The sequence below is a fragment of the Zonotrichia albicollis genome, chromosome 15, assembly GCF_047830755.1.
Source record: "Zonotrichia albicollis isolate bZonAlb1 chromosome 15, bZonAlb1.hap1, whole genome shotgun sequence".
NCBI lineage: Eukaryota > Metazoa > Chordata > Aves > Passeriformes > Passerellidae > Zonotrichia > Zonotrichia albicollis.
This window is the reverse complement of record NC_133833.1, coordinates 699,035-718,367: the sequence shown is the minus strand read 5'-3', so window position 1 is coordinate 718,367 and position 19,333 is coordinate 699,035.

Here is a 19,333-nt window from a genome sequence, read left to right as displayed (position 1 = left end):
CAGTGTGCAAAGCTGTCCTGGCCAAAGCGCTGAACTTGTGCCCTCAGAGCACACGGAAAGTGTTATGGGTGGGCAGAGAGAACGCTCTGCCCGTGTTTGCCCAGCAGCTGCTCCTCACACAGACACAACCTGGGCCAGCCTGGAGCTGTCCCAGCTGGGCTGGCAAACAGCAGGGAAATGGCAGCCTGATGGATTTGGGGAGCTTTTACCCAATCAGGTGCACCTAGAGTAAATTGGAGGTCAGGCAGAAGGTAAAACAATGGAATATCTGGAGTTGAAGGGACCCATAAGGAGTCCAGCTCCATGTTCCTTGCAGGACCACCTGTCCTGTCAGAAACACAAACCTATTTATCAGCACTTTCCCCTCTGCCAGCTGGGCTGCCTTTAGCAATTTAAATGTTTATCCAAGTCCTCCTCCTTGCAGTCTGGTGTCCCCTCCTGTGAGTCCCCATCAGAACACAGCTCTGAACAGGTGATGGCACTTCCTTAGGGATGCCACAGCATTCCTTGGCATGCTTTTCCATCCTTTGGGAAAAGATTCAATATCAAAACTCCCAGACAGCCCTGTCCCACTGCTGGGTCACCTTTCTAGGAATCACCTCCCTCTGTGCCAGGCACAGCAGGAGAGGCAGCATGGGCAGAGCTTTGGGGGCTCTGTGATGCCCCCAGCCCTGGGCAGCATGGGCAGAGCTTTGGGGGCTCTGTGATCCCCCCCAGCAGCACAGGCAGAGCTTTGGGGGGCTCTGTGATGCCCCCCAGCCCTGGGCAGCACAGGCAGAGCTTTGGGGGCTCTGTGATCCCCCCAGCCCTGGCAGCACTGACCCTTCCCTGGTTTCCTCAGCCCAGCTCCCCTGTCACACATGAACAGAACCAGGGACAGCCCAGAGAGCCCCCAGGATGTCCCTCAGCCCCTCTGGAGCTGCTCAGACCCCCGGGCAAGGAGCAGCCCTCGGTGAGAGCCTCTGCTCTGTGTTTGCCATTAAAGCAGTCACATCTTCCACAGCTTGTTTCCATTGGCAGCCCCGGGGCTGTCCCACATTTCTCCCCAGTGCTGGCACAGATAACAGCTCATTCCTCACTCCAGCACAGAGCCCAAACACACGGTGCATGGTGCAGGGAGCACAGCTTATCCTCAGCTAGGCATAAGGAAAGGATAGCCAAGGAGATGATGACCAGCCTGTGGCATTTGAAACTGGCTCCCAGGCAGACCCAGAACCACCCAGAGCCTGGCTCCTTTGGAGCACTGCCCTTCTCCAGGCTGAGGAGGAGCTGCCTCACCTGCGTGGTGCTGCCCAGGGTTCACCCCACAGTGCCACACAGGGGAATCTTTGGTTCAGTGCCTTTGCATCACCCAAAGGAAGGCATTAGCCAAGATAAGGGTTTCTGCTCCTTGGAGCTGTCACCAAGAGAAATGTAATGGCTCTGGAAATAAGGAACAAGAGACTTGCTCCATTTCTTGCAGGAGATTAAATATACGCCATCCAAAAATAGCTGATGTACATACTTTTCTCTGGAAAATGGAGACAATTCCAAAATCCAAGGTGTCAGCCAGGGATAGAATTGATGCTGCAGAGGCAGCCCAGGCAGTCAATGGAGCTGGGAGCAATTTTCATAGCAACCCCCTGGCAAAACATCTCCCACTTTGGATATGATCACCAACCCAAACTCCGCTCAGCTCGTGAAGTTTTCAGCCAAGCTCAGCCATAGAAGAGAGAATTCCTGCAGGATGCTGCCTGCCTGGGCAGCTCTGAGCCCAGGAGGGGGAGGAACAGCTCAGCACTTCTGCACAGCCTCCCCTCTGTCCCTGCAGCTCAGTGTGCCAGGGAGCTGCAGGACAGACCTGCAGGGCAGGGCTTTGGGCAAAGCCTGCAGGGGCTGATCCCTCTGCCCTGATCCCTCTGCCCTGCAGGGGCTGATCCCTCTGCCCTGATCCCTCTGTCCTGCAGGGGCTGATCCCTCTGCCCTGCAGGATCTGATCCCTCTGTCCTGATCCCTCTGCCCTGATCCCTCTGCCCTGCAGGATCTGATCCCTCTGCCCTGATCCCTCTGCCCTGCAGGGGCTGATCCCTCTGCCCTGCAGGATCTGATCCCTCTGCCCTGATCCCTCTGCCCTGCAGGGGCTGATCCCTCTGCCCTGCAGGATCTGATCCCTCTGCCCTGATCCCTCTGCCCTGATCCCTCTGTCCTGCAGGATCTGATCCCTCTGCCCTGATCCCTCTGCCCTGATCCCTCTGCCCTGCAGGGGCTGATCCCTCAGAGCAGGATGGAGCAGGGCCCTCGGGAGCTCAGCCCGTGGTTCTGTAGGGTCTCACTCCTCTGTGTGCTCACTGAGTGAGCACAGACTCCTGTCCTTTAATTCTTTCTCTGTTCCTTTCTCACCTATGGGTCCAGAGAGCACAACCACTGCCACAGCTGGGGGCTGAGAGGTCACACACACAGGGAATGATGGATTCCAGGGGGAAACACACAGGACCAAGAATCCCTTGGTATGAATAAGGAGGTTTCAACCCCCTCAGTCCTGCTTCCATCGTTTCTGTCCCCGTATGGGAGTGCCTGAGCCCTGCTGGGATGCCTGAGCCCATCTCAGAGAGGCAGGGCACTGACCTGGCCTTGGTCACCCCTGCTCCTTGCCCTGGCAATGGGAAAGGGCACTGGAATGTCCAGTCCCCCTTTCCTTTTTGTGTTCACTCTAAGAAGGAAGGGCACATAAAGCTTTTCTGACATGGTGAAGCTCTGTGCAGCTGGAAGGAGAAGGAGTGGCTGGAGCCTCATTCTCCCATGCAGTGCCTGGGAGCAGGGCTACCCAGAGTGACCCCAGCTCCTGTCCCAGGGCAGGGCTGCCCCGAGGGACCCTCACACCTCTCCTCAGGGTTCCCAGTGTGCAGAACCAGCCGAGCCCTGCTGGCTGCTCAGGAGATGCTCACAGAGAGCAGAGCCCTCGAGAGGAGGGACCAGGCAGTGCCCTGTGCCCCAGAGCTCGGCTCCTGCAGCCAGGACACTCCCTGAGCAGGTGGGGAAGGGGGACCTGTGTGCACATAATAAATCAAAACACCAGGAGATGCCAATTCTTTGGTTTTCCCCAGAGATGGACTCTCCAAGGCTCTGAAACTGGGAGAGGAGGGGCTGGGGCACTTGGGTGTCCAAACCAGGTTGATTTGGCCAGAAATACTGAATTAAACACCAGAATCAGACATGGGCAGAGCTGCTTCCTCATCAGCAGTTTCCCCATGCCTAACCCGGGTTGTGAGGTGAATACAGAAAATCCCAGAACCCCAGAGTGGTTTGGGTGGGAAGGGACCCTAAAGTGAACCTTGTTCCACTCCTGCCATGGGCAGGGACACCTTTCCCTGTCCCAGGGGCTCCCAGCCCAGCGTCCAACCTGGATAACCACAGAGCTCCATGGACATCTTTGGAACCCTGATTGGCAGGGACCAGCCTGGTCCTGCTGCTCCTGGGGTAGCCCGGGGATGGCAATAACTGCCCACAGCCATTCACTAAAAAGGACACAATGGTTTTGTACAGAACATTTTACCTCATTCAGGTGTTTCAGGATGGAGCCTGAGGTGGGAATGGGCTCTCAGGTGCTCCTGGCTGCAGGCTCTCGAGTGCCCGGGGCTGGGTTCTGCTGGGCTCAGTGCAGCCACAGAGGGGTGGAGCAGAACCCTCCCGGTGTTACTGGCTATAACCTTTACACACCCTTCCCTCTCTGCTTGGCCTGGCCTGGCTCAATGGGTTTCATTTTCTGAAAAGCATCCTCGCCTGGAAAAGCTGCCGGGAAATAAAACCCAGAGTGGTTTTGTTTGGCTAAAGCTCACCAGGCAAGTTCTGCACGTCCCGAAGCCAAAATCACTTTTGTGGTTTGCCTAAATATTCTAATTCCAACTTGCAAAGTCACAGGGATTTGGAAAGTAACTCCAGCTTTGGCCCACCTCTGTCGGGGAATGTGAACTGGGGTATCTGCTGTCAGGGCTGCAGATTGCTGCCACTGCAATATTGCAGCTTGAATGAAGTGGGATGTCTGAAAGGAGTCACAGAGTGTGTGAGAGATGACACACAGCTGTGATCTGAGGTTATCTGGCCACTGCCACCACTCCAGTGCCTGTGCCTGTGGCTTTGGGTGTGAGGAGCTGTTCCAGATGTCCTCTGCCATCCTGCAGTCAGACACAGGGGAGCAGCCCCAGCAGCGTGCAACAGCTCCATACACAAAGCTGAAACACCCATTCTGAACATGGGAAATGTGACATCTACATCCACATCCACATCTACATCTAATCTATATCTATCTATATCTATATCTCTATCTATATCATCTATATCATCTATATCTATATATATCTATATCTATATCTATATCTATATCTATATCTATATCTATATCTATATCTATATCTATATCTATATCTATATCTATACCTATATCTATATCTATATTTAACTATACCTATCTATATCTATCTATCTCCACAGAGCCTGGGGAAGCAGATGTAAAGAGTGACTAATATAATTGCTTTGTTAAATTAGAAAATGAGCAAATGCTACGTTTCATGGAGGTTTTTAAGGTCAAGCCCATTATCAGCACTGTGCATCAGTTTTGCTGTTAGTCACTTCACTTGAGGAGTTAATGAAGCAGCCCTGAGACAAGAGCTCAAGGAGAGCCCCCTCCTCGCTGCTCACTGAGTCATTTTCTGAATGCTCAGCTCTTTCTTTAACTTAACCTAGGCAGTATTTGCTTCAAGCCCTCTCTGTTCTAACTCTCATTTGTGGAACTGAAGGGTTTGGCTGAGCCCAGAGGCTGCAGCTCCTCCTTCCTTCCCCATCCCCACGTTTGGCTTCTCTGGGGAAACACCAACTCCAGGCCACTCTTTGCAGCACAACAAACCCACCAAGCCACAGGAGAGGGAAAAATATTTAAATACTTAAATATTTAAATATTTAGAGAGGTGGAGCTACATCTCCAAGAGGTTCAGACCTTGACATGTGCGAAATTACAAAGTGTGTCCAACTATTTGCACGCTCAGTTGCAATGTAGTAAAAAATTCCCCTAGAAAGAGGGGAAGGAACATTTGGAAATATTGAACCATCTAAATGCAACTCTATTTTTTGAGAATTTCTTGGAAATCATGCAAAACAAGAGAGAAGAAGTCATGCAGTCCATTCTCTTGCTCCAAGTCAAGATCAATTATAGTTAAATCATTCCTGATAATAACTGCCAAAATTATTCTTAAAGACTTCCCATGATGGAGTTTCCTTAAGCTCTGCTGGCAGCCCAGGCCCTGCCTCACCATTTTAATCATTAGCAAGGTTTTCCTGCTGTCTGGCCTAAACTGCCCCCGCTGAAATGAGATGTTTCATCAGATCTGCTCTCTTGAATAAAGAGCCTGATTCTATTAAAAGGGATCTGCATACACAAATTACAGATTGCACTGGTAGGAAACTGCTCCATCAGGAAAAGCGTTCACAGCTGCTCAGTGCAGAACCAGGGAGCCGCACCACGGATGCCAGGACTGAGCTGAGGGTCCAGGGAGCCAAAGTGCTGCTGTGCTTACAAGTGACAATGGAAGGGCTCCACTCCACACTCTGGAATGTTCTGGGTTACTGCTTGCACAGACAGGCCTGTGAGCTGGCCCCAAAGAGGGGCTGGGATAGAGCAAAGGGAATTTCTGCTGCCTGTGAAGCACAGAGCAGTTTCTCCCAGCCTGGGGACTGGGACAGCCCAAGGGCAGCAAGGTCCCAGTGGGACCCCAGCTCTGCCAGGGCAGGGCAGAGGGGCTGGGCTTTCCCCAACACATGATTTAATCTCATTTGTTCAAACTACCAAAGCAAAGCAGCTAAATACTATTTTGATCAGGATTGGAACCAAATGCTAAAAGTAATGCTTTAAATACCATTTTGTGCCTCTCAGCCTGCCTCCTCCTTGTTCAGCGCCTTACAAGAGACAGTTGCTCTTGGATTCCTTGGAAATGAATAGAGGCTGCTTTTGTACTTTCAAACCAGTCTAGGAGAAGAAAATTGCAAGAATGTTTTCAGGTTAATGAGTCTGAATTACAAAATCCAAGACGAACATGACACTAATCACTAAATCAATGCTGCTCAGAGCACAGTTTCACCCTGCAAGTCTCTTCTTCTCGTTATTGTGACAGCGTGCAAAGAAGCATTTGTCAAATAAATGACATCTTTAAAAAAGAACACGGATTTCAGCAAATCATGCAACAATTATTATGTTACCAGTCCCAGTGAGAAACACTTGGGGCCAGTGATGATGGATTTGGAGACGGGCTGGGGAGGCTCTGGGGCTCTCCATCAATCCTGGGCTGCAGTTTGTGTGCAGGGATGCCCCAGGGCAGCAGGGACACTCTGGCCAGCCCCAGGAGCACACCTGGGCCCTGAGCAGGCAGCAGAGCCCCTTGGCCAGGGTGGGATGGGCTGGGAGGCCACCGAGGGGCTGAGGGTGAAACATCCAATCTCACCATCCCTCAGCAAGGCTGGACCAAACCCCAAACCCAACCAACGTGGGCTCCCAGAGTCCCCAAAGGCATTATGGAGCTGGGGATTTCCCTCCCAAGGGCTGAATGTGGCATTAAAGGCAAATAGGAAACTGTTCTAGGGGACAGAACCACAACTGCTGCTCCACACATTGCTGACATTTCCAAGGACTCTCTATTTTGAAAATATCATTCAATAAGTGGTATTTTCCATAAGTATTTTTTGCATCTTTCCCTCTACCCAGCAAATGTTTTTCTCCAGCACTTTTACCAGGAGAGAAGTGTCTGGTGCTAGAGAAAATTCAGTTTTGCACTTTCAAATGCAAATATTAACACAAGCAGCCTGGCTTCTCTTGCTGCTTTTGGCAACACAACATGAGTTTTTTCAACTACAGGCAGAACTGTCACAGTCTGAATAGCAAATATTAAATAACCGTGGAAAAATACTCAGAATTAACTCAAGGAAATAAAAATAAGGAAAAAATATTATCCTGGTATTACAGGAGGAGGAAAATATAATAAATTGGAAAAATTGGAGCAACAGAGATCAAGTTCCATAGGTTAGTTCTAGAAGACACTTTCCAGTCGTTAAATTCCAAAGGGCCCAGCAGTGTAGGTTGGAACAGTTGGTTTCTTTCCCATTGGTTTGGTTTGGTTGGTTCTCCCTCTCATTGAGTACATTCTGCTCTTATTCCACACAAGGTGAATGGTTTTAGTCTTTTCAGTCCCTTTTGTTCTACTCAAATGTGCTCCTGGAGCTGAGCACGTCAATTTATGTACAACGAGCCTTCTGCCTGTATTTTCAATTTCTAATTACACACAAACAGGGACAAAAAATTCCCCCAAGGATGAGCTGAACGATGATGTTCCTGTGGAGATGCACTGTGATCATCTCTTCTCAGAAACCATCCTTTGCAGCAGCCCATGGGGAAGCGTGGTCCCCCAAAGGGGAAGAGCTGGGCTAAAGGAGGGACCATGGTGGGGCTGGAGCTCCTGTGCCGCCACAGGACCTGGGAGCTGTCCCAGAGCCACAGGGCAGCCCCAGGGCAGCCCCAGGGCAGCCCAGAGCCCTCTGGGCCTCAGCCCGGCTGGCTGTGCCCAGAATGGCTCAGAGATGTGCCCCAGCTGTGCCCAGTGTGCCCTCACTCAGTTATTTACCCCAGCTGTGCCCCAGCTGTCCCCTCACTCAGTTATTTACCCCAGCGGTGCCCCAGTGTGCCCTCAGTTATTTACCCCAGCTGTGCCCCAGCTGTGCCCTCACTCAGGTATTTACCCAGCTGTGCCCTCACTCAGTTATTTACCCCAGCTGTGCCCCAGCTGTGCCCTCACTCAGGTATTTACCCCAGCTGTGCCCCAGGTGTGCCCTCACTCAGGTATTTACCCAGCTGTGCCCAAGCTGGTGCTGCCCACCGAGGGTCTCAGCCCTGCTGCCCCCCTGCCTGCCCAGCTGTGGCTCCAAGGGGAGCCTGGGTCTGTTCCTGGGTCTGTTCCTGGGGAGGGCAGAGCTCCAGGGGCACAGAGGGATTTGGGAAGAACCATTTGAAAGGAACCATTCACAGCTGTTCCCCGTTTGCTGCTGCCCCATTCCCACAGCTTGGACCCTGTGCTCCCATTCCCACCAGGATGGGCCAGGCCCTGCATTATTTATCCATCCCTGATCCTGCTGCTGGGCCTTTGAACTTTAGTAAAACTATTTCAGAAGGCAGGAGGTAATACTTTAAAGCAATAATTCCAATTTTGTTCTGGTGTGATACCTTCCATGTGTAAAGCCACAAAACACAACTAACCATGCATAGCCATGGAAGAGCTGCCCCAAGCTGAGAGCTGCTGGTGGCTCAGGAACCTCCATTTCTGTGCTCCCAGCTGCAGTTCCACACCCTCAACACCCAGACTCCAATTAAGTGTTGATGAGAGCAGCATTTGGTTTCATTCTGACTTTTGCAGCCGTGATAGTTTCAACCACAGATTCCCCCTGAGCTCTCCTGGCAGGAGAGGCCAGCGAGGATGCAGCTCAAAAGCTTGTCCTGCACTTGGAACAAATATTGTGCTTGGCTTTTGAAAGAATTCAAGTTGGTGCACAAGAGTGAAAACCTGGGAACAAACATTCATAAAACCATCTAGAAACTCAGATGTTTTTTCCCCCTGTGTATCTATTTATGATGAAATAGAGACCCTGGAATCTGAAGATGCGATTTAAAGAGTTGGGTTCATGGCCATAGAGGAAGAAACATGCCTTTCTATTGATTGCCACCGTTACTCATCATCCTTTTACTGTTATCAACAAGACAGGAATAGAATGAACAGACAGCTAAACAATAAGGCAAAGTTCTGCAGCTGCTTAAAATAAAATAACTTTTATTGACGAGGTTATCAAAATGTCAGCTGTGCCAGCTCAGCTGGCATTCTTCTCTGCCTTTTTATTAAAATCTCATAACAAAGTAGAAGAGGCAAGCAGAGAGTTCAGCATTTGGAGCCTTTCCTGACCTGATGGCTTAGGATCTCTTTTTAAGGATGGGTTTTCAATTGGCATCTGTACATAAGGAAAATGCACAGATGGATGGGCACAGGGATTTGGGTTTTGGTGTGCAAGAATCACGTCTCTGCTGCAGATGCACATTCCCACTGTCTGTCCCTCATGGTCCCAAAGGAACAGCAGGATTGGGGAAGAATTCTCTGTTCTGGGCTGTTTGGGATGGATATTGCTGCTGAGCACAGACACTGCTGCCAAAGGAACCTGCCTGGCTTCTAAATGAACCTGCCTGCTCCTTCCCAAGGAACCTGCCTGGCTTCCAAAGGAACCGTCCTGGCCTCCAAAGGAACCTGAAGGGCTTTTCCAAAGGATCCTGCCTGCTCCTTCCAAAGGATCCTGCCTGCTCCTTCCCAAGGATCCTGCCTGGCTTTTCCAAAGGATCCTGCCTGGCCTCCTGCTCGTGGTGCCCACCCTCAGCTGAAGAGGTGAAGCCCCCCGAGCCCATCCCTCCATCCCTGACTGAGCCCAGCTCCAGTTCCAGCACCCCTGGCCCTGATGCTTTGCTGAGACCCCCAATGTGCAGCTCCCGGCCCTGGCATTGCCTTGGCAACATTTTTTATGCTTTGATTAAGGAGCAACTGATGCAATATTTCGGGAGACAGGGGGGGAAATGGTTTGATACTGAGAAAAACATTCTGGCTGTTCTGTATTGTCCTTGAGGACTTCGGCGTGTGCCGTCACCCAGTGCTTAGCAACAGATTGGTGGTGGCTGCAAATCAATCTCTGCAGAGCACAGGCACAGTTTACAATGCAGCCTGTTCCAATCCCAGGGATGCTATTGGGGAGCTATATAGGCATCAATTATGGGTTTTTAGATGGAGTTAATTATAGCAGGGAGAACTCTGATCAGAAATCAGCTTTCCATACTCCCCCTTCTGCCTTTTAAAAATCACGGGAGAATTACTATAGATTAGCAAATTAGAAATCGCAAAAATGTAATTATCCAAAATTAAGATGGGTTGTCAGGCTCTGTTTCCGAATGGATTTGTGCCAGAAAAGTGAAGAAAAATAAACTTGCCATCCTTTAAAAAGTTTTAAATTGAATTGTAATTATTCTGCGATTTGGTTTTTGATTTTTTTTAATGTACTATTAAAAACTATTCTTTTTAATTGAAACTATTTTTATATAGGGCTCTATTCCCAAAAATATACACAGACATCAAAATAGAAAAGAAAGTGGACAGCACGAGTGAAATGGAACGGAGAGGAGTTAAGGAGAATAAAGGCATGAGAATAAAGGAGGATCAGGCACATCCCTGAGGAGCTGGCCCTGGCACGGGGCAGGGACCTGTCCCTGCTGCTTGCCCAGGCTGGGAGCTGCACTGGGCACGGGGTCCCACCACACCATTCCCAGCAGTGCCTCTGTCTCTGCCAGCATTCACCCCAAAATGGGAATATTCTGTGTCCTGCAGGAGCAGAGGGCAGGGACTGAGTCCCTGTGCAGGGCACACGTGGAGCTCTGCTGAACCTGGGCACCCACAGCCCCATGGACAGATCCCACAGCCCCAAGGAGAGCACAGATCCCACAGCCCCATGGGGAGCACAGCACACACAGCCCCACAGACATCCAAGCCCCACGTGGATTTCTCATTTCTCACCCCTCTCGATTCTGATGGAGTGAAAAGCCTGGCATGGTGTTTGACACTTTGAAGTCTCAGCCAGCACCTGAAGAATCCAACAACACCTGAGCTCACAAATACTCCCCTGTGACTGCAGCTCCCAAAGGCTTCCCTGGTTGTTCACATGCTGGCTGATCAATAGTCGGACAGAAAGAACAAAATAGGTAGAAATTACAGCACGCTAACACAAAGGAATGTCACTTGTGCACACGTATTCAAAGAGAATTTAATTTCTCTTTTGGAGTTTCTCCTGGTTTAAAAGCTTGAAATGGAGATTAAAAGCTTCCCTTTCCCGGCTGCATCTTATCAAACACGATTTCATATCTCCACAGCTTTCTGGAATCCCTCAACTATATCCCTTAAATTCTGTGCTAATTGAATTTAAAATTAGTCCCCAGTGGGGACTAAGTAGAAGCCAAGTAATTTAATGGTCAGACAATTAACAGCTCTGCATTAACCAGAGCTCTGAACAACAGCCGTGCTGGGCTCTGCAGGCAGGCTCTGCACACTGGGCAGCTCTGCTCCCTTCAGAGAGGGAGACACAGCTCTGAGCTATTGCTGAAAATGCCACTTTTACTGCCACAGCATGATTCAACGGTGGCTTTTTTCCCAAACAGAACAGCTTTGTGGGCCCCCTCAGGTCGATTTTATCTTAGCAGCTTCTTGCTCTGTTTTCATGCCTGATAGCCATATCTGGGCCATTTGCAAGGGTTTTCATTGCAGGCTGGGCAAAACGTGCTTCTGTAGCAGGCAAATGTCTGGTCACAGCCTGGTACTGATTCCAGTCAGCCCTGGCAATGGAGTTTCCATTTGCTGAGTGTTCTGGAGCCGTGGAAATGTCAGCATTTTTAAAAACAGGAGCCATCCCACATGGATACAAATATACCAGCATCGCTGCCCCTCATGTGGGCACACCAAACCACCTCTAAACTTCAAATAAACCCTCCTGCAGAGGCTGCTGCTCAGAGCTGCTGCTGCAGCACAGGCTCCTCAGCCTCCCTCACTGCAGTTCCACCAGTGCAGCCCAGCAAGGCTCCAGCCACAGCTGCGACCTCACTGGGGACAGGACCATCCCTTCAAAGGTTCCTGATTAATCCCAAAGGGTTTGGGCTGGACGAGACCTTAAATATCATCCCATTGCACTCCCTCATACCTGCGCTTAGGTACATTACAGCAAAATGTTATTTCCTGCAGTGGTTACAGCTCTCTGTTTGCAGGGCAGGGGGTTTCAGTATTGCAACCCCCAGGAGGGCCCAGCCCTGCAGAGCCCTCAGAGCCCTGGAGGCTGCAGCTCTCCAACAATCCCAGGAACTCCACTTTGTCATTTATCTGGGGCTAATGAAGACAAGACACGTGCTCAAGAGCCTCAAGGGTGGAAGTCTTGCAGCTTGGAGAGTTTTTGGAAGTGAGTTCCAACCTCCTCCCTGCCTGCTCCACAGGAACATCCAATTCCCTTCCCCTCTTCCCAAAGGACCAAAAACACCTTCAGAAAGTCCCTTTCCAACCCAAGGATCCAGCAACAAAATGGGCAAACCTTCAGCACAGTCACCTCTGACAGCACAGGCTGTGCCCATTGTAACCCTCCAGCTCTGAACACACAGAGCAAAAGTCAGAATTACTGGGAATCTTTTCATGAAATGCATTCTTAAGTCCTGTTCAGTGCATTATGGCTCCAGCAGAGCTGAGGTGCCTCTCACACACTCAGTTTCCCCACTGATGCCCCTGTGTGTGCCTTGGCCCTGCTTCTGGGGGTCTTCCCTGCTGGGAGGGCAGAGACAGTCCCAGGGCAGCAGGGAGAGATTCCCAGTCTGGGAATGGCTGTGGAGGTGGAGGCACCCAGGGAAATGAGCAGCAGAACCACAGCCCCTGGAGGGGCACAGGCACCTGGGAGAGCAGGGAAAGGACCCAGGAGAGCAGCAGAACCACAGCCCCTGGAGGGGCACAGGGACCTGGGAGAGCAGCACCTCACCTGCCCCAAGGCCCGAGCAGAGCAGGACTTGCATTGTTTCACTCAGACAAAACAAACCCCGCTCTTTTCCTGGTAGTGAGTACACTTTGAGAGACACTGAGGGCAAAATTAGAAATAACAGCTCACTAGGAGGGGAGACAAAAACCAAACAGAGCTGCCACCCCAGTTATTTCACTCTCAGAGCAGGGGGAGGACAAAGAGGAGGAGGAGGAAGGAGCAGCTTGGTCCTGCTGCCCTGGGACATGTCCTCCATCCCTGCCCAGCACGGTGCCACCCTCAGGAGAGGGCACCCAGCCCCAGCACCAGCACCAGCACCCATCCTCTCCCCTGAGCACCAGAACAGCCCCAGGCCAGGTCAGCTGCTCAGGGAGTGTCCCCTGCCCTGCCCTGCCCTGTGTTTACTGTCCCCTCTCTGGGCTAGGAGCACCCAGTGTGCAGGGCTGGAAAGGGAATTCTCCATAAACCCTGCTGGGATCTGAGAAATGATCAGAAACGGATTATTACTCAATAAACATCCCAGAGATCAAATCTGTGCCATGGCAGAGCTGTGGCTGCTCCCCATTCTCACTCCACAGACTGCTCTCTCCTGGCTCTCCATGCCAGGAGCTTCACTCCTCATGGTTTCCATCCTCCTGGCAGCAAGTGCCATTTATAACTCAGACAGGCTGTTTCCATTTTTACTTTGACCAAGCTCCATTGGTTTCTGCAGAGAGATCCCTGCATTCTCAGGCAGGAGGAGAATGGAGCACGTCCAGCTCCAGAGATGTCAGTTCACACAGCCAGAGGCTTTGAGCCCCTTCTCCTGCTGCTCTCCCATCCCCTGGGCCCAGGGCTGCCAGTTAAACCCCTGGGATTCACTGAAATGTTTATTCATTTTCCCAGCGCTGCATCCCTTGAATGGTGCAAAATGCACATCTGAAGAGTAAGAAAAGGCAAATGGGATGAGCTGAGTGTGAATGTGGGAGGTGATAAATGGGCACAGCATCAATTCTGCAGAAGGAGGGATGATCTAATGCGCTGCTCTGTGCAGCCCCACGTGGTGCAGCCTCATTTACAGCACCCAAAGCCCTCCCTCAGCCTTGCCTGGGTGCAGAGGGTGCAGAAGGGCATCCCCACCCCTGGGATGGCACATGTTGGGGTAGAAGGGACAGTGCCACCAGCAGCTCTGTCCTGGGTTTGTCACCTGCTGCAGCCTGTGGTGAACACCAGGTACACCTGCATCTCATTCTCACTGAATCCTGCACGGGCACCATCCAGCTCCAGGAACTGCCTTTGAAGCTGCAGCCTCATAATTTTGTGAGAGAAGTTGAAAAAAATGGTTTCACTCCTTTGAAAGTTAATGAAGATTTTGCATTTCATGCTCAGGCTGGGTTTGATCAGAGTGTTCCCACCTCTGGTGGAGCTCCTGGTGTCCATTCACTGAGATCAGGACATCTCAGAGTGGGTGGCCCAGCCACAGGGACAGGAGGGACTGGGGGGAAGGAACCTGAGGGCATTCCAAGACCTTCACAATTGTTTAATGCTCAAACAGGCTGAGTGAAACGAGCTGGGAAGTCAGGGAGGAAAGCAGGCTGAGTGTGCACAAATGAAACAGGACTGGGCTTTGTCCCCAGCCTGCTCTCTCAGGAGCAGCAGGGACAGAGGTGCAGCTCCCCGTGGTGAGAAATGGCAGCAGCCTTCATTATCACAATGACTACATGCCCTGGATGGAGATAAGGTGCTAGTGCATGAAAAATAACAGAAAATATTTTATTTAACAGACTTGCTCAGGTGAACTCATTTCCTTTTGCACGGCATTAATTTTTTAATCTCTCTGCTGCTGCTTTGCTTCCACTCCTCGTTACAGCACAGTTATTTAAAGCTCCAGTTTATGGCTACAATCCCTATGCAAAAATTTAAATAAATACTAATGCATCATTAAATACCAATTAATGAATTCTTTCCACGTATCCTTGCTATTAACTTCCATTTGAAGTTAGCTCTTCTCCTCTCTGCACGGAGCAAGATTCTGCATTGCTCTGATTCACACACAGAACCATCTGTTTGTGCTGCTCCATTCGCAGTTGGACTGGGCAGAAAAACTCTGCAGATTCAAAGAAATCAAGAGCCTGAGCACTGGGAGGCTCTGGGAGCCTGCACTCACTCAATATTTCAGTCCAGAACATTCCTTGAAGAAACAGCCTGTACCTGTATCCTTGTGCCTGAGCAGGCAGAAAACGTTTTCCTTTCAACTGCATCGTGGTGAAACATTCTGAAATTTCCATGCCTTGGCAAGCCAATCGATCCAGGGAAAATACAGCATCCAAACACAGCAGCCAGAGTGGGAACCTTCCCCTGGCTGCAGGAGAAACCCGCTCCCTGTGGGGAGCTGGGACCCCCGCCAGCCCTGGGGGCTCCCCCAGCCCTGGGCACAGGGTCCCGCACAGAATCACGGACAGAAACCCCTCTGGGCACTGAGCAGCCCCAGACCTGCTCCAGGCGCTCTGCTCTTAGCACCTCAGCTGCCAAGCTCCATGCTCAAGTGTCTGTTCTGTTCCCTGCTCCCAGCTGACAATCCATCAAGGGCAGCGAGGAAAATCCTGCAGGAACTACAACAAGCCCCGTGCCAACAATAACTGCTGTCTGTGTTAACACAGGCAAATAACGCTGCCATTCATGCTGGGAAATGCACGCTCTGGCCTTTCCCGAGGAGAGGTGCCTTGAAGGAGCTTTTTCTGCTACTCTGCTTTTCACATGAACTACCAGTGCAAGGAGATGTTTGCAGGAGTCACATTATTGTACTCCAGGGGTACAACACAGCCCCGGGGAAAGACAATGATCCTCCTCTCCTCTCCTCTCCTCTCCTCTCCTCTCCTCTCCTCTCCTCTCCTCTCCTCTCCTCTCCTCTCCTCTCCTCTCCTCTCCTCTCCTCTCCTCTCCTCTCCTCTCCTCTCCTCTCCTCTCCTCTCCTCTCCTCTCCTCTCCTCTCCTCTCCTCTCCTCTCCTCTCCTCTCCTCTCCTCTCCTCTCCTCTCCTCTCCTCTCCTCTCCTCTCCTCTCCTCTCCTCTCCTCTCCTCTCCTCTCCCATATATTCATGAATTTTGCCTCAACACAAGATTTCTGTGAGCAGCCCCGTTCCCCAGCGCTGACTCTGGAGGTTTTCAGTGTTTTATTCGCTGTGCTCTCCCCACAGCACAGACCCAGGCTGCCCTCTCAGATGGGCTATGGGCAGTTCCTCTCCTGTTGCACGCACAGTTTCTGATGTGTCACTCCCAGTGCTGGCAGCTCTCACAGAGCCCCTGCTCAGGGGTCCCGTTGGGCCCGTGGTGATGGTTTGGGGGCTCTCCCTCCTCAACACCCCACACTCAGCCCCGTTCTCACTGCTGGTGCCATTAACACACCCAGTTAAATGGACCCAGACCCTGCAGCTGCACTTTGCAGTTATTCTGCCTTCTAGGAATGCTAAGCTGGCTGTCTGTACCTGCCATGAGCTCTTCTCCCAGGCTGTGGTTGGGATTTCAAAGCCTGGATTTCAAAGGAATTACCCATGGGGAATAATTCCAGCCTGAGGACCCAGAGACATTATTTATTTTTAGGTGAGGTGAGACTGTATCTGTGCTCATGTCAGTGCCCTTGCTGTTCAATAGATTACAATTAGATTTTGGAACAGTCTGTGCTCACTTTACATGCACACAGCTTTGGGAAATGACATTTCCCAAGGGGATGTTTTCAGCCCTGACCAGGGAAGCCCCTTGGTGCAGGGACCCAGACAGAATTCAGGGCGACACAAAGGCAGAGGTGCCTTGGGGAGCCCTCCCTGGTGCGTGTAGGTTACCTAAACTGGAGGGATTTCATTTGCTTCCAAAGGCTGCAAAGGTGAGGCACAAGCTAAAGGGGAGCCCCAGGTGTCACAGGGTGCCCCATTTAACCAAGGCACCAGCAGCAGAGGAAGATGAAGCTGGAGAAGAGCCACCAAACCCCTGTCCAGGGCTCCTGGAGTGATGTTTAACATTTTACAGCTGCAGTCACTTATCCAGGAGGGATAAATGTTTGCTCCAGATCTCACGAAAAATCAACAGCTCAGGACAGAAACGCACAGAAATCCAGGTCTCCCTGGCTGCACTGTCAGCTCTGGGATCAGAGGAACCCCAGGCCAGGCTGCTGCTCCCAGCTAACGAGTGCTGCCAATTAGCCCAGGCACCTGGGGCTGGGCTGCACCCACTGCACAGGGGCAGTCACACACAGGGACCCCCAGGGACCCCCCAGCCCGGGCAGTCACACAGGGACCCCTCTGCTCTCCTGCCTTTGGAATTCTCACCACTGCTGAGTAATGGGTTTTGCTTTAATTTGAATTAAATACTTCATTTGACATCAAACGTTGGCATTCTCTCCCATTTCAGGTGCTGATTGATGGGCTAAATCCATGTAAACTCTGGAAATAAACCACTTCCAAATAGATTTCTGCATCTTTTTTTCTAAAATCTCAAAAGCTAAATCCTTCTTTAAAACAAATACAAGCCTCATTGTGGTTTTCTGAAAGTTTTATCCCCCTTTTATAAAACTGAAAATAATTGCTAGCTTAAGTCCCAAACAGGTTTTTTCTCTTGAATAGAAACTTCCTACCAGAGAGTGAATAGGTTTTCACGTATTTCCTTCACATATCATGGAAGAAATCAGTTAAAATGAATCCAGGCTTGTCCATTTGTCCTGGAGGGGATAGTTGGGGATTTTAAGAGCAAGGAAGGATCTTTCCCACTCAGCTTTTTGAGCTTTTCCTTGTCAGCACAAAGCAGATGTTTTCCAGCAGTTCAGTCTGGACACTCCGTTGCAGACAAACAAATAATATCAATTTCAGGGTATATGGCAGTTGCTCAGGCTGACATGAATTCTGCACAGGCAATTGTGAATTTAACTCCTGAATAGTGGCATGAGGAGCCACCTCTCCCCAGTCTGAGGCACACACAGCAGGGCAGGATACAACAGAACATCTGGAGCACACAGATAAACCCAGCTCTAAGCACACAAACAAACCCCTGCCCCTGGAAGCCTTTTCAGCCCGGATCTGAGCTGCTCACCACACCTGGGACTGGAAATGGATTTCTTTGGGGTGACCTGCAGACTTTGGTGCCACAGCGTGCCAGAGAGGGCCTGGCAGCAATGCCCTGCAAGGCTTGGCCCCAGGATGGTTCTCATGGCGTTTTTGCTGATCAGTAAACACAGCGTAATTTGTGTCACAGAGATGATTTGCAATTAAAAACTTATTAACCAAGTGCAACGATAACAAGAGCAATAAAATGCCAAGATGTGGAATTGCTTAATTATGTGCAATAGTTCCACCAAACCCAGGGCTCCACGGAACATTTTCCCCCCTCTCTGGTGAACAATCAGTTCCCTCTGAATTCTAATTAGCCTCAATAATACCGATGCCTCTCAAGTATTAGCAGAGAAAACCAAAGAGTTTCATGAAAGAGCTGCCTTCAGGGGGCAGGAGCTGCGCTGGAGTCCCTCCAGCCAGAGCAGGGGGTCCCAGGCCAGCCCAAAATGTCCGGGATGTCCAGGAGGAGCAGGGCTGACCCAGGCCAGGCCCAGGATGACCAGAAAGCCCAGGAGGAGCAGGAGGCCCTTGCAGGCAGAGCAGGCACCTGTGATCTGCAGGAGCCACTGTCACGTCGGGCTCTTGCCCAATCTGTTCCTCCCGAGCAGATTAAGTCTGTGAGCTTATCCAGACCTGTTTTAAAGCCTATTTGATCTCGAAATAGGACTGAAGAATCCGACAAGAAGAGGCTTGCAGGAGATTTTCTTGTTTAATTGACACTGGAAAGGCAGGAATTGGAAACTTAAGAACAGACCCCCTTCAGCACCTTCCTTCTGCCAAGATTACAAAGCACTGAAGCACTTGAAAGTGAGATGACAGCTCCTGAGATCTGCCAAGCCTGAGCTGCTCCCCAGCCCAGCAACCACGAGCACAGCAGAAACCAGTGGGGAGAAAGTTCTGGGAGTTCTGCAGACCCAGATCCCGGTCCCTGTCTGCTGCCACGGCCCCTCTCTGCCTCCTGCCGGGCCGGGGCTGAGCTCAGAGCTCTGCTGACAGAGCTGGGACTGAGCTCAGAGCTCTCCTTACAGAGCTGGGACTGAGCTCAGAGCTCTCCTGACAGAGCTGGGACTGAGCTCAGAGTTCTCCTTACAGAGCCGGGACTGAGCTCAGCTCAGAGCTGTCCTTACAGAGCTGGGACTGAGCTCAGAGTTCTCCTTACAGAGCTGGGACTGGGCTCAGCTCAGAGCTCTCCTTACAGAGCCGGGACTGAGCTCAGAGCTCTCCTTACAGAGCTGGGACTGGGCTCAGCTCAGAGCTCTCCTGACAGAGCTGGGACTGAGCTCAGAGCTCTCCTTACAGAGCTGGGACTGAGCTCAGAGCTCTCCTGACAGAGCTGGGACTGAGCTCAGAGCTCTCCTGACAGAGCTGGGACTGAGCTCAACTCAGAGCTCTCCTTACAGAGCTGGGACTGAGCTCAGCTCAGAGCTGTCCTTACAGAGCTGGGACTGAGCTCAGAGCTCTCCTTACAGAGCTGGGACTGAGCTCAGAGCTCTCCCTACAGAGCTGGGACTGAGCTCAGCTCAGAGCTCTCCTTACAGAGCTGGGACTGGGCTCAGAGCTCTCCTTACAGAGCTGGGACTGAGCTCAGAGCTCTCCTGACAGAGCCGGGACTGGGCTCGGCTCAAAGTTCAGCCTGACGGGTTCTAGGCTCGGCTCAGA